The following is a 14497-nucleotide window of genomic DNA, read 5'->3' as shown; positions in this document are numbered from 1 at the left end:
TGTAAGAAAAGGAAAATTGGCCGGGTGCAGTATCTCACGCCTGCAATCCCAGCACTTTGGGAGGCTGAGGCGGGCAGACCACTTGAGGTCAGGAGTTCAAGACCAGCCTGGCCAACATAGTGAAACCCCGTCTTTACTAAAAAATACAAAAATTAGCCGGGTGTGATGACGGGCGCCTGTAGTCTCAGCTACTGGGGAGGCTGAGGCAGGAGAATCGCTTGAACCCAGAAGGCGGAGGTTGCAGGGAGCCGAGATTGAGCCACTGCACTCCAGCCTGGGCGACAGAGCAAGACTCCATCTCAAAAAAAAAAAAAAGAGAGAGAAAAAGAAAAGGAAAATTGGCCGGGGCCAGGTGCTGTGGCTCATGCCTGTAATCTCAGCACTTTGGGAGGCTGAGGCAGGTGGATCATGTGAGGTCAGGAGTTCAAGACCAGCCTGAAAGACATGATGAAATTTCGTCTCTACTAAAAATATAAAATTAACTGGGTGTGGGTGGTAGGTGCCTGTAATCCCAGCTACTTAGGAGGCTGAGGCAGGAGAATTGCTTGAACCCAGGAGGCGGAGGCTGTGGTGAGCCAAGATCATGCTGTTGCACTCCAGCCTGGGCCACAAGAGCAAAACTCCATCTCGAAAAAAAAAAAAGAAAAAGAAAAAGAAAAGAAGGGAAAATTTGGACAGAGAGTCACAGGAAGGAAGCTTGGGGTTGGGGGTGGTACAGCCGCAAGCCAGGGAATGCCAGGGGCCCAGGGCTGGAAGGGGCAGGAAGCAGCCGCCCAGAGCCTTTAGAGGGAAGGCCACCCTCCCAACCACTGATTTTGGACTCCAGCTGCCTGAACTGTGACAGGATAAATGTCGGTCGTTTTAGGCTCCCAGTGTGCGGTCATTTTTTCGCAGCAGCCCCAGGAGACACGCAGCAGCTCCCAGCTTTCCGAGCCACCTCGCACCAAGTTCAGCTTGAAAACACTGAGCCCAGCTCGGTGCGGGGAGCCCTAGGTCTCCTGTCGACCAAGCCCAGAGCTGAGGAACTGGCTCCCCCATGGGCCGAGAGCTGGAAGGGGGCCCTCGGAGGAGGAGCTGTTGGGCCAGGAAACCTCTGCAGGTGGAGAGGGTGGCCAGGGCCCCCTTGGGAGTCCCCAGGGAAGGTCTGGATTCTCGGCTCTGTAGAATCAGCTTTGTCCCCAGTTCAGCACCTTTTTATGGGAAATCTGCTGGCTGGAGACAGCCCTTGATGTCCCGAGATGCTGGCTGGTCCCTGCACTTTCCAGGACCCAGCTCCCTGTAGCACACAGATTTCCACTTGTGGTAGGAAACTGTCCTTGGCGCATCCCCTGTGCAGCCTGGCCAGCTGTGAGCTGTGGGCTCCAGCCCTGCTTCGTTTGCTTCAACTTTCTGAGTGACGTGCAGACTTTCACAGGGGAACCGTGGGGTGGCTCCGTCCGACACCTCCCTTGCTGCCCCTGCATTGGAAAATAAGGCCAGTGGGTGGCCTGGGCCCTGCGCATCCTCCAGAGGGTCAGGGACATGCACGGTGAGCGACTTCTGTAGGCTCGAAGGCACAGCCTGGAAGGACTGGGACACCCGTGGGCAGGGAGCAAGAAGTCACCACTGGGGGCTTAAGTCTTGTTTGTTCATCTGGTAGAATTGCTGACTTTTAGAGAAAGGGACCTGGGTGTGGTGGCTCACGCCTGCAATCCCAGTACTTTGGAAGGCCAAGGTGGGTGGATCACCTGAGGCCAGGAGTTCAAGACCAGCCTAACCAATATGGTGAAACCCCATCTCTACTAAAAATACAAAATTTAGCCAGGCATGGTGGTGTATGCTTGTAGTCCCAGCTACTTGGGAGGCTGAAACAGGAGAATCGCTTGAACCCAGGAGGTGGAGGTTGCAGTGAGCCAAGATTGTGCCACTGTACTCCAGCCTGGGTGACAGAGAGAAATTCCAACTCAAAAAAAAAAAAAAAAAGAAGAAGAAGAAGAAGGAGAAAAAGAGAAAGTGGCCTGAAAGATATGGCCCCAAAATGGGCTGGTTTTCTGTTTCTCTTTTCCCCTGGGTGCTCCCTTGGGGACTGTTTGGAGAACCAGGCTCCAGGAGGCCCCTGTGCAGACTACTGACTGTCCTGCAAACCCTAGCACTGCGTGGCCTTGGCCTAGGGCTGCTCTCCCCTACCAAGTGCCTGAGGAGGAGGTGACCTCTGTTCCTTCCAGCTATGCCCTCCATATGTGCCACTGGACCCCATCACCACGAGCCCCAGCTAAGTGACAACCAACAACCCTATTTCTGTTTTTGGTTTTGTTTTAGAGACAGAGTCTTGCTCTGTTGCCCAGGCTGCAGTGCAGTGGCGAAATCTTGATTCACTGCAACTTCCACCTCCCGGGTTCAAGCAATCCTCAACACCTCTTTATTTTTATTTTATTTATTGAGACAGTCTCCCTCTGTTACCCAAGCTAGAGTCTAGTGGCACGATCTCAGCTCACTGCAACTGCTGCTTCCCTGGCTCAAGCAATCCTCCCACTTCAGCCTCCCAAGTAGCTGGGACTACAGGCACAAGCCACCACGGTTAATTTTTTGTTTCGTTTTATTTTGTAGAGATGGCATGGGATTTTGCCATGTTGCCCAGGCTGGTCTTGAACTCCTAAGCTCAAGCGATCCTCTTCCCTTGGCCTCCCAAAGTGCTAGGATTACACCGCACCAGGGCCCTGGCTAATTTTAATTTTTGTAAAGACAAGGTCTTACAATATTGTCCAGGATGGTCTCGTCAAACTCCTGGCCTCAAGCAATCCTCCTGCCTTGGCCTCCCAAAGTGCCATATACCCCCATTTCTGAGTGAGCAATTTCCAACTTTGTGGTGTGAGGGATGTCTGACATGAAGCTCCATCCTCCTCCCTGGGGTCCATCCTGCAGTGGAAGCCATCCTCCCAGCCAGCTGGTGACTGAACAACAGTGCTGTCCATCCGAGTGCGACACTGGCTGAGACTCTCCTCCCCCTCCCATCCCCTTTCTGCTTTTGTACCTGCCCATGGCCTGGCAACTTTCCCCGGGGCCAGAGGGCAGCCCAGAGTCCTGAGGCCCCAGGAAGCTATCTGGCCGCTGGAAGCAGTGGCCTGATGCCCAGCAGAAGCTCTGAACAGGTCCTTTGCCTGCAACCTAGGTGGAGCCAAGGCATGACTAGGATCCGAACTGGCCAGACAGTGGCCGCCAAGACCAGCTCCGCCCTCCCTTCTGCCACCTTCTTCCCCGCAGGCTTCTCCATAGTGGGACAGGCTCTCTGGACACCCCTCCGCCATCAGGGCCCTCCCATGGCTGCCATGCCCAGGACTGGGCACAGCCACACTGACTGTTCCTGGCAACCTCACCTGTGCAGGGCACCTTGCTGCTCCAGCTCAGTCCAGCACAGGTGTTCTTGCTCTGGGTTGGCCTGGCGCTGACCTGTGCACCTGTGAGGGAAGGTGGGCAGCTCTGGAGCTGGCTGGTGCCCCCTGCCTGGGTAGAGGTGGGGCAGGTCCCAGATTTCTCAGAACAACTCCAGGATGCAGCTGCGTCTGGGGCCTAAGCAGAGGGGAGATATCAGGCTGGGGCTGGCTGCTGGGCCTGTCCTCTCTGAGCTGCCTCAAATCCCCTATTCCTTGAGCAGCCTTGGAGCCTGGCCTCAGGCCTCAGGGCACCACACCACTTGTCTCCAGGGGACAACCTGTTCACCCCATAGCCAGCCCTGTGACGGAGGTGCTGTCTCTTGGCCCCACTTACAGATGGGCCAACTGAGGCCCAGGGCGTCTGTCCACTTGTCACGACAGTGAGCAGCCAAGCTGGATGTGAACCCAGGTTTTTGTACACTGCTGTCTGGCAGGGTTGGGGAGGACTTAGTGGCACCCACTGACCTCCCACTGGGGGTCGGGGTCAGGGAGTGAAGTAAGTGCCTGGCTGTCTGAGCACCCTGGGGCAGCCCCTCCAGCCTGGGAGAGCCAGCTCACTCTGGGCAACTGGTGAGGCCAGCTCCTGCCATATCGGGTCCCTACACACCTCTCAGCTGTGAAAGCCCCTTGCTGGCCTCCAGAAAACCTCGAGGATGGCCTCACAGGCCAACACCCAGTGGCTGCACTGCCCATGGTCACCAACTCTGCAGCACGCGTGTACGGCCAGTGTCCCTCCGGTGTCCCCACGCCCAGGTGCCCGGCTGTTTGTCCTGCCTGCATCATGAGCCGTTTCTGGCGCTGCCTGTGGTCTGCCGTCCTGGCACATACTGAATGGAGGTGCACGCATAGAGGCTGCCTGTGAATCTCCTGCGCCTCCTCTGAGGGATTTGCTCCCTTCTGGGACGTGCCCTGGGGACAGTCAGTTCCCCCAAATAGTGACTTCCATTCTCCACATAATGAGAGCCTCTGGCTGAAGGACTGGGAGGACCAGGAAAAAGCCTCCAGGCCACGTGGGGCGTGACTTGGCGATCCGGGTCGCTCCGGGCGTCAGCCTGGACCCCCAACGCCCGTCACAGCTCACAGCCCGGCGGCCTGCTCTGAGGGCCACACCCGCCGCCAAGCGCCCGGGGACCGGAGAACCCGCAGGACGTCAGCCGGGTGGATTTCCTCCCACTGCCCCTGACCCCACTGCCCAGCGCTTTCGGGACTAGTGGATGACGGACTTGTGCTAAACTGGCTACGACCCCTCCGGAGCGGGGTCCTGGGTAAATCAGCAGTGAGCTGCAGCCTCAGCCAGCCCCTGCCTTATGGTTTCCTCGCGCTCCCGGCTCACAACACCTCAGACCCGAGCTAACTCTCCAGCCTGGGTCCCTCTGCCGGACCCTCCTCCCGGGCACCTCCCCCGGCCCGCCCCTCAAGCCCCGCCCCTCCCTCCGGCTCCCGCACGTCCCGCCCCCAAGCCCCGCCCTTCCTCCGTGTTCCTCACGCCCCGCCCCGCCCCCCGGGCTCCCCAGGCCCCACCCCTCAATCCCCGCCCTTCTTTCCGGGCCCCCTTGCGCTCCGCCCCCGCTCCGCCTGCTGGCGCTTCCCGTGCCCCGCCCCTCTCAGCTCCACCCTCCTTCCAGGCACCGCCCACAGCCCGCCCCTCATGGGCACCACCCGCAAGGCCAAGCCCCGCCCCGCAGGGTCCTGCGCACTTCCCGCCCCGCCCCGCCCCGGCCGGGTCCTCCGCGCCCAGCCTGGGGCCGCCGTGGCGGTGAGACCCGCAGGGGGAGGGCCGGTCCCAGCCACCTCGCCGCTCCAATTTCCTCCACGTTCACAGGCCCAGCCCGGCACTCGCCGCTCGTTCTGCGACCTCCAGGGCGAGCGCGCTTCCGGGGCGGCCGTCCAAGAGGCGTGGGAAGCGCACGGGGGATTCTGAGCGTGCAGTCACCACCAGCGGATGGCGAAGGGGCGGGTGGGTGAAGCGAGTTTCCAGCGTCGAGCCTGCTTCATTTCAACGTGGACGCCACATGCAAGCCACGAGCGCAGCGCCTCACGGTGTTCGCCCTTGCTCTGGGCCCGGCGTTCTGCGGGTGCCCCAGCTGCACGGCAGGCCTCAGTGGCATGCCCGGGGGCTGGAAGGCTGAGCCGTCCGCCTCCCATGTGCGCGGGAGACCCTCCGCCACTGTGCCCAGATCGCCGGCGAGGCGCAGGGGGACGCTGGGAAGGGCATCGGGAGACCCCGGGCCTGCACCCCCTACCCAGGCCCCGGCCCTCCTGTCCGCACACCTGTCCGAAGCCTGAAGGTCTCCATTCCTTTTCGGTCTGACCTGAGAGCCGAGCCCACGGCAGGGATGGGGACCCCAGGCTCGAACTGCAGGTGCCGTGCCAATTAGGGCCCAGGCAGGAGAGGGGCGTCCCTGCATTGGGGCGCCATCATCACGTTCGCATGGCCACTCTAGCGTGGCGGGGGAGGGCAGGGCCTTTCCCTGTCAATTCACTTCCCTGTCGGTACTCCGGGCAGCAATGGTCGGTTTCCCGCTTAAAGTGTGAAGGAGGAAGAGAGGCTACAGGAATCTCCCGTCCGAGAGACCCTGTCTCTAAGGGGCCAGGTGGGGTCCTCCTGTGTCTCCTGCAGCCCTGCACAGCCCCTGTAGAGAGTGGCCCACCTGTCCCGGCCTTTGCCACCGGGCACCCTGTCCCGATTTATGTGTCCTGTCCAATTCGTGGGATCGTGGATTGGAAAGCTGTGACAGACGCCCTGGGCTGGTAGGTATAAAACAAAACTGTTTAACTCCAGTGAAAAACAGTTGCAGGAATCCCAGAAGTGGGAAAAGGTCGTTCTGAGCAATTTCCGTGGAGTGGGTGTGATTCCGAGACTGAGGCTCCAGGGGCCGGGCTCGGTGGCTCAGGCCTGTAATCCCAGCACTTTGGGAGGCTGAGGCAGGCACTTCACCAGGTCAGGAGATTGAGACCATCCTGGCTAACGCAGTGAAACTCCGTCTCTAATAAAAATACAAAAAATTAGCCAGGTGTGGTGGTGGGCGCCTGTAGTCCCAGCTACTTGGGAGGCTGAGGCAGGAGAATGGTGTGAACCTGGGAGGCAGAGCTTGCAGTGAGCCACGATAGTGCCACTGCAGTCCAGCCTGGGCGACACAGCAAGACTCCATCTCAAAAAAAAAAAAAAAGAGAAAAAAAGGTTCTGGGACCCCTGGCCCAGGAGCCCCAGGCCAGGGCCTCCTGCCTGGGAGGTGTGGCTCCCCATGCAGCCAGCTTCTTCCCTGCCTCAGGTGTGCGACCTGCACTCTGTCCAGGAGGAGGGGAGACTCTCCTGCCCAGGGGCAAACCCGAAAACACAGCAAGGTCAAGGGAGGAGGGCAGTTTCCTGTCAAAGTCCACATTTGTGAAAAAACACTGATTGGGCAGAGAGAGGTGCTGTATTCTGGAATGGAGGTGAGCGTGGGGGGCCAATGAGGGCTGGCCGGTGAGGGGTGGGTGTGATGTTTTGCCTGGCCCAGTGGAGCCGGGGCCGCAGGTTCCCCGTCTGCTGGCAGAGCTGGGTCCTGGTAGAGGCAGAGCTGGGCAGGCCCACGTGGCCTGTGCATCCAGGGTGTCTTGTTCCCTTGATCCTTCAGAGGATGAGCCCCCACCCTTTGCTGGCCTTCTTGGGCGTGGTCTGGTAGAGGCTGAAGACAGTCAAAGCCGCTCTCCTCTTTTCTTTCTTTCTTTCTTTTTTTTTTTTTTGAGACAGGGTCTTGTTCTGTTGCCCAGGCTGGAGTGCAGAGTCCTGATCTCGGCTCACTGCAACCTCTGTCTCCCAGGTTTAAGCGATTCTCCTGCCTCAGCCTCCCGAGTAGCTGGGATTACAGGCACGCACCACCATGCCTGGCTAATTTTTGTATTTTTAGTAGAGATGGGGTTTCATCATGTTGGTCAGGCTGGTCTTGAACTCCTGACCTCGTGATCCACCCACCTCGGCCTCCCAAAGTGCTGGGATTACAAGCGTGAGCCACTGCGCCTGGCCCGCTCTCCTATTTTATTTTATTTTTTATTTTTTATTTTTTTTGAGACGGAGTCTCCCTCTGTCGCCCAGGCTGGAGTGCAGTGGCCGGATCTCAGCTCACTGCAAGCTCCGCCTCCCAGGTTCACGCCATTCTCCTGCCTCAGCTTCCCGAGTAGCTGGGACTACAGGTGCCCGCCACCTCGCCCGGCTAGTTTTTTGTATTTTTTAGTAGAGACGGGGTTTCACCATGTTAGCCAGGATGGTCTCGATCTCCTGACCTCGTGATCCACCCGTCTTGGCCTCCCAAAGTGCTGGGATCACAGGCTTGAGGCACCGCGCCCGGCCCAGCTCTCCTGTTTTCTAGGTGAGAACAGTGAGCCCACAAGGTCAGGGAGCTGCCCCCAGGTCATCTGGACTGTTGGAGATGGAGGTGGCAGATAGAGGCGAGAGAGGAGGCCGGAGAGGAGCCGTGTGCTCCTGATCTCTGGCCCAGCACTCTCCTTCCCTGGCGCCCACTTGGCATCTGCCCCACCCAGGGCCCGGACTCCCACTCACACACTGGAAACTCCCTGTCTGGGGGCCACACACACCATGCCTGGCAGGCGCTGGAGATGCAGCAGAGCAGACATGGCCACAGCAGTAGCTGTATTTCCTACAGTGGAGAAGGGGACCCTGGCAGGAGCACTGCCCAGCCAGGCACGTGGTGCTCAACCCTATGGGCACTGACCCCACGAAAGGCCAGGGTTTGTGCTGCGGGAGGCCTCTATTTGGCGAGAGCTCTGTCCTGGCTCCAGTGCGGCGGCCCTCCCCCGGCCTGCTGGAATGGGACCTCATCCCTGCTCCAGCGTCATGGACTTTTCCGGCCTTGGGTTGAGGCCTCAGCGATTCAGGCGGGGCCGTTTTGCTAACACCCGTGTGTGTGTGTGTGTGCATGCGCGCCTGTGTGTGCATGCGTGCAGGCATGTGATCCTGTGTGTGCCCGCATGCCTGCGTGTGTGTGTGTGTGTGCACGCGCCTGTGTGTGCATGCGTGCAGGCGTGTGATCCTGTGTGTGCCCGCATGCCTGCGTGTGTGTGCACGCGTCTGTGTGTGCATGCGTGCAGGCGTGTGATCCTGTGTGTGCCCGCATGCCTGCGTGCGTGTGTGTGCACGCGCCTGTGTGTGCATGCGTGCAGGCATGTGATCCTGTGTGTGCCCACGTGCCTGTGTGTGTGTGTGTGTGTGCACGCACCTGTGTGTGCATGCGTGCAGGCGTGTGATCCTGTGTGTGCCCACGTGCCTGCGTGTGTGTGTGTGTGTGTGCACGCGCCTGTGTGTGCATGCGTGCAGGCATGTGATCCTGTGTGTGCCCGCATGCCTGCGTGTGTGTGTGTGCACGCGCCTGTGTGTGCATGCGTGCAGGCATGTTAGCCTGTGTGTGCCCGCGTGCCTGCATGTGTGTGCACGTGTGTGCGGTGTTTCTGCCCCAAGGCTGGACCCCAAGGCCCGTCTTGGATGCAGGGTGTTTTCTGCAGGGGAAACTGAGGCATGGGAGGCTCAGCCCCATGCCTGGGAGGGTGACCGCCAGCCAGGTGACCTCAGAGCTCCCACTCCTGGGCACAATGGGCACCTGGCCCTGGGGCCTGCGCTTCTTGGCTGCACACAGACCATAGCCCTGGATCCCAGGCCCAGGGTGTCCTCTCAGCCCTGGCTCCCTGGAGTGCACGTTCCCCGGCCAACCTTCTGGTCTCCTTTCTTCCTCTCAACTTTACCCTCTCTCTCTCCCTTCCTCTCTCTGCCCCCCTCCTGGCAAGCGGATTGCAGTCCAAACTTGTTGTTAACTTCTCCCCTGCAGTTGTCCACAGGCCCTTCCAAGTTAAACATTACTCACGGCGACAAGAGTCCGCCGGGCAGCGCCTGGCCTGGAGGTGGACCCGCGTGCAGAAGGTGCTGGGACGGGGTGAGTGCCAGGCCCCTCCCTGCAGCATCTGTGGGGCAGCTGCTGGTGCAGGTGGCCCCAGCATCCTGAGCCCATACCTGGGTCCCTGCAGCCTCTTGCCTCACCCTTTGAAGTCATGAATGTGCCTGTTTATGTAAGCCCCATGCTCGGCCAGAGCGGGTAGGCCTGTGGGCAGCAGGGCCCTGGGCAGGCTTGGGAGGGGCCAGCCAGGGGCCCCAGAGGGTTTTGGGCTGGGCCAGGCGAGAGCCCTCCCCTCGGCCAGTCACTCCAGCTCTGTGCCAGACTAGGGGTGGGACTGGAAACAAAATGCTCAGAAAAAAAATAGCCTCATCTGTTTTGAATCGATTCCGCTTATCGGGCCCTCAGTTTTCCCAGCAGGGAAGTGGAGGGATGGGTAGTCATGGGCTCAAGCACCTCAGGGAGCCCCCACAGCTGGGGGAGGCACAAAGCCCAGACCCCACTCAACGCACCCAGCAGCTGCTCCACCCTTGCCTGCCAAGAGCCTCCCAGGTTAGGAGCAGAGCCCCCCAGGCTGGGTCCCCCAGGGGAGCAAAGCTGGATGTCAACAGCAAACAGGCACAGTGGCCTCTGCCTACCCTCTGCCACCCCACCCCTCGCATCCTCTCTTACCACTCCGTCCTCCACCTGCTACACGCATCCTGCAGGGACCCAAGCACCGTCCTGCCCCCAGGCCTTTGCGCTGCTGGCCCCGGCCCCGAAAGCTCATCATTTTAGGGCTGCTGAGATGGACCTCATAGGAAGCCCCCCTCCAACTCAGCACCTCTCGACTTACCCTGGTCTATTCCTTTTAAGAACATGGAACCCCGTCCAACATAGAACATTTGGAGACTTAATTTTTTATGCTCTCCTAGGGAAGCTACCAGCTTGGTAGAACAGGAACTCTTTCCGGTGTGTCTGTGTGCTTGCTGTAGGGAGGCATGTAGTCAACTCCACAGAAGAAACCAGGTCCACACTCACCCACCCAGCGCCCTCAGGGCCCAGCCCCCTGGCCTGCACCCGGACCCTGTTGGGCAGGACACATCTGGCTGACCAGAGCTCAAGCCAGGGGCTTCCTGTGGGGTTCAGTGGGGACAGCTGGAGCCTGAGCCAACAGGGGGAGGGCAGCAGGCCAAGGTGCACAAAGTTCAGGGGGGCTGCTTGGTGCTGGTGGCGTTCGGCCACCCCACTTTGTGCAGGGCTATGGGCCGCTCATCCAGGAACTCCACACCCTCCATGTGAAGCCGCTCTCCTGTCCTGCTCACACCCCAGGACCCTTCAGCCTCCAAGCCTCCCAGCCTCCCAGCCTCCCTCCTGCCTTCTGTCCAGACAGAGATTGCTGGAGGAGGCACTTCAACGAACGCACAATGTCCACATCCCTGCTGCAGCCGCGTTCCATCCAGGGAGCGCAGAACCCGTCCTGGGCACCCAAACGCTCATGGGGCCTCTGTGCCACTGGGCCCCCTCTTGAGCGGCCTCTTCCCAGCACCTCACCCTGGAATGCAGCCTTAGGGTGGGGGGTCCTCAGTGGGGTCTGGGGAAAAGGTCCTGCCTAGTGCCCTGGGGCTGTGCTCTCCAGGCCCCTTGTCCATGACAGGGTCTTGAGGGGCTCTGGAGACGGGCGGCTCACCTGCCTGCCTCATGCCCAGACCTGCGAGTGTGCCTGCCGGTGTCAGACACAGGCGAGTTGGGACTTCATCCCTGAAATCAAGCAGGAGGGTAGGAATGTGAGCCTCGAAACCACCTTCTTTCTGTATCGTTTCTGGGAGCAGTGATGTTGGCCAGTGGGACACCTGCTGAGGGTCCTCTTTTCCCATCCGGGTGCTGCTGGGACAGAGAGTGGCTGTGACCTTCACCCAGCCTGTGCTGAGAGCTCCAGCCCCCCACAGCTTCCACAGCCCTGCCTGTCACCTCCCCTACACCAGACCCTGCCCTCCTACCCTCTGCGCCTACTTTGGGGAGGAGGCCGGGGGGGTGGAGCTGATCTAGTCACAGGCCCTGCTTAGGCAGTGAGACCCCAGCACCCCCCCAGGTAAGGGGGCCTCGGGGGCTGGGTGGGGGTGGCTCCTCAGGGCTCCTCCTGGCCCTCTGGGGGCTGCAGAACTTTCGAGGCTGCACTTGTCCCTTTTGCAAGACACTGCCAAGACTTGTGGCATTTCTGTGGGTCTCTGCAGGCACAACACAGCACACACATGCTCCAGGGCCGGGGCTCTTCTCCTGGAGGGTGACCCTGGGAATGGGTAGCCTTGCCCACCCAACCTTGGTCACTAGTGGCCATCCAACCCCGGGTGTCCCCAGCCTCGGTTTGGGCTGAGGGCAGACTGCAGGCTGGCGTTGCAGAGGCAGCTGGGTAAAGTGTGGTCCCAGACAGGGACACAAGCCCCACAATTGCTGTGGGGGACCTGGGCTTGGGCTTAGGGACTGCCGCCCCTATCCAGACGCCTGATTGGGACCAGGGTGTGGGTCCGGGCCCTGCAGCGCCTGTCTTGTCTGGGCTGGAGCCCTGGAGCTGTGCGACCTGAGGCCAAGGTGTTCTGACAGCCTCACTCGCAGGGGCTGGGTGCCCTTGGGCACAACAGCGGGTGCCTAGCAGACTGTGCTATAGACCATACCCTGCTCTGGGCGTCTGTGGGCTCCTTGGGCCCCTGCCACCACAGTCACTGCCTCTCTTGGGAGCAAGTTTCTTTTTTCTTTTCTTTTCTTTTTTTTTTGAGATGGAGTTTCACTTTTGTTGCCCAGGTTGGAGGGCAGTGGCTCGATCTCAGCTCACTGCAACCTCCGCCTCCCAGGTTCAAGTGATTCTCCACCTCAGCCTCCTAAGTAGCTGAGATTACAGGTACCTGGCTAATTTTTTATATTTTTATTAGAGATGGGGTTTCATCATGTTGGCCAGGCTGGTCTCAAACTCCTGACATCGGGTGATCCACCCGCCTCGGCCTTCCAAAGTGCAGGGATTACAGGCGTGAGCCACGGAGCCTGGCCAAGAGCAAGCTCCTGCTGCTGCTTTTTTGTTTGTTTGTTTGTTTGAGACGGAATCTTGCTTTGTCACCCAGGCTGGAGTGCAGTGGTGTGATCGCAGCTCACTGCAAGCTCCGCCTCCCGGCTTCACGTCATTCTCCTGCCTCAGCCTCCCAAGTAGCTGGGACTACAGGCACCCGTCACCATGCCCAGCTAATTTGTTTTTTTGTATTTTTGGTAGCGACAGGGTTTCACTGTGTTAGCCAGGATGGTCTCGATCTCCTGACCTCATGATCCGCCCGCCTGGGCCTCCCAAAGTGCTGGGATTACAGGGGTGAGCCACTGTGCCAAGAGCAAGCTTCTGATGTTGGGGCCGCAGGGCGCGTCCCAGGCCAGGCAGGTTGCTGTCTCAGCGCCAGCCTGCAGCCTCCTCCCAGGATCCGGAGCAGGAGGGTGGCTGTCTTTTGCATTCAATCCGCTGGGCTGCTGCAGGGCTCCCGCAGAGCTGCTCCAAGGGGCCAAGAGAAGGAAGGACGCTGCCCCCAAGGACAGACGGGCAAGGTGGAGTCAGGAGAGGCCCAGCCGTGGCCCGTAGGCCTTGAGTTTCTGCTTGGGGGAGCATGAGGCAGGTATGGGAGGGGGCCAGGGAAGCCCTGCACCACCCCCACCCCCACCCCCGGCCCCAGGCAGCAGTGCCTCCGAGGCCTGGGCGGCAGGAAAGGGAGAGATGACGTCATTGCCGCCTGGAATCTGCTGTTTGGAGGCGTCGCCATGGAGACCGGAAGGTTCAGGGTGGGTAAAAATAGCAAACCCAAGAGGGTGTAAGTTCCAAGAACCCGAGTCTCTGAAAAGCGAGGCATACATGTTCTTGTTGCCTGGAGGACAGAGGGCCCAGGCTGGGAGTCTAGCGGGAGGGGCCGCTCGGGGCTGCTGGCTTGCAGCCACCCGCACGCGGTGTGTCCCTGCCACAGCCACCGAGAGCTTTGTCCCCGCGCAGGGTGTGGCGGGTGTGGCAGGCTCCCAGCAGGAGGCGTCTGCAAGCACGCTCCCTTCCTTTGCTTGGGCACCGAAGCCTTCACCGAGGGCCGCTTTGCGGGGACTTTTCCTTCCTCGCAGAGGGGAAGCAGCCGTGGCCTGTGAGTCGCTGGGCTTCCCAGGCCTCATCCAGGCCGGATCTCCGTGCCTCCAGGCGGCCTCTGGCGGGGCGGGAGGGACCAGAGCTGGGTTTTCGCTGCCTGGGCTGAATGCTCTTTTCCTGCCCTGCTTTTGGAGGAGGAAAGGGGCGGTTGCCTGGGGAAAGCCTCCTGCACCCCAATCCTGTTCCTCCAGGGGTGGTTTTCTTGCCAGGAAGCAGGATTTTCCTCCAGGCCAGGAGGTGGCTGTCCTGCTCCTTCTGGGCTTGGTCCCCGGAAACGCCAGTACACACTGTCTGCACCTCCCTTCAGCTGCGTCCTGGTGTCCTCATGGGTCCCCCCAAGTCCCAGGCCACAGAATACGGCAGGAGGCCCGAGGGCTCTGGGCTGCTCTCCCCAGATGGCTGAGTCCGTGGAGAACCCCTGCAGCCGTGAGGGGCTCCCTGGCCCGGTGCCACATCCGAGAAACTCTGCCCTGTCTTTGCTCTCGGCGTGGCTGGGGGCTCCTCTCTCTCAGGCCAGGCTGCACTAGCGCATGGAGGGGACTTTGTGTGGCTTCTTCCTCCCGCCGCACGAGCCTGGGCAGAAGTGTCATTGGGCTCAGGGACCCTCAGATGGTCCAAAATGACCCAGGAGCCCTCAGAAGGCCCAAGAATGACCCAGGAGCCCTCAGATGGCCCAAGAGCACCCTGGGTGGGGAGGGATCCAGGGTGATTCCCAGCCCTGAGAAATGAAGCCCCATTCCGGGAGGGTGACTGTCCCCGGGCAAGGGGTGACCGTCCCTGGTTGGGAGGCGACTGCCCACTACAGCAACGAACGTTCTCCTGAGTTTCCTTTCTCCGTGCCGGAGGCTGGTGGGGCTGAATCTCTGTCCGACGCTCTCTGGGTGCTAAATCCTGAAACATCTTCAAAGAGTTTCAGTCCCTTCTCTTCTGCACATACCATTGTTCTCAGGGTGGCAGGGCACCCCCTTCCTCCACCCAGAGCAGGGGGAGCACGGGGTCACCTCTCACGCCCAGACCTCCCTGGCTTGTGGTGGTCTGTGGCTGGACAGGGCGAGGGGATGCAGAGCCCT

The 14497-nt window shown here is 60.3% G+C and overlaps 1 pseudogene; it reads right to left on the bottom strand.

Annotated features, from left to right (window-relative positions):
* Positions 1–13364: 13364 nt before the first annotated feature.
* LOC117093592 lies at positions 13365–14017 on the bottom strand (annotated as a pseudogene).
* Positions 14018–14497: the final 480 nt, after the last annotated feature.

Source organism: Trachypithecus francoisi, unplaced genomic scaffold (assembly GCF_009764315.1).
Source record: "Trachypithecus francoisi isolate TF-2019V2 unplaced genomic scaffold, Tfra_2.0 Lachesis_group12, whole genome shotgun sequence".
Classification (NCBI taxonomy): Eukaryota; Metazoa; Chordata; class Mammalia; order Primates; family Cercopithecidae; genus Trachypithecus; species Trachypithecus francoisi.
This window is presented reverse-complemented; position numbering and strand designations above follow the sequence as displayed.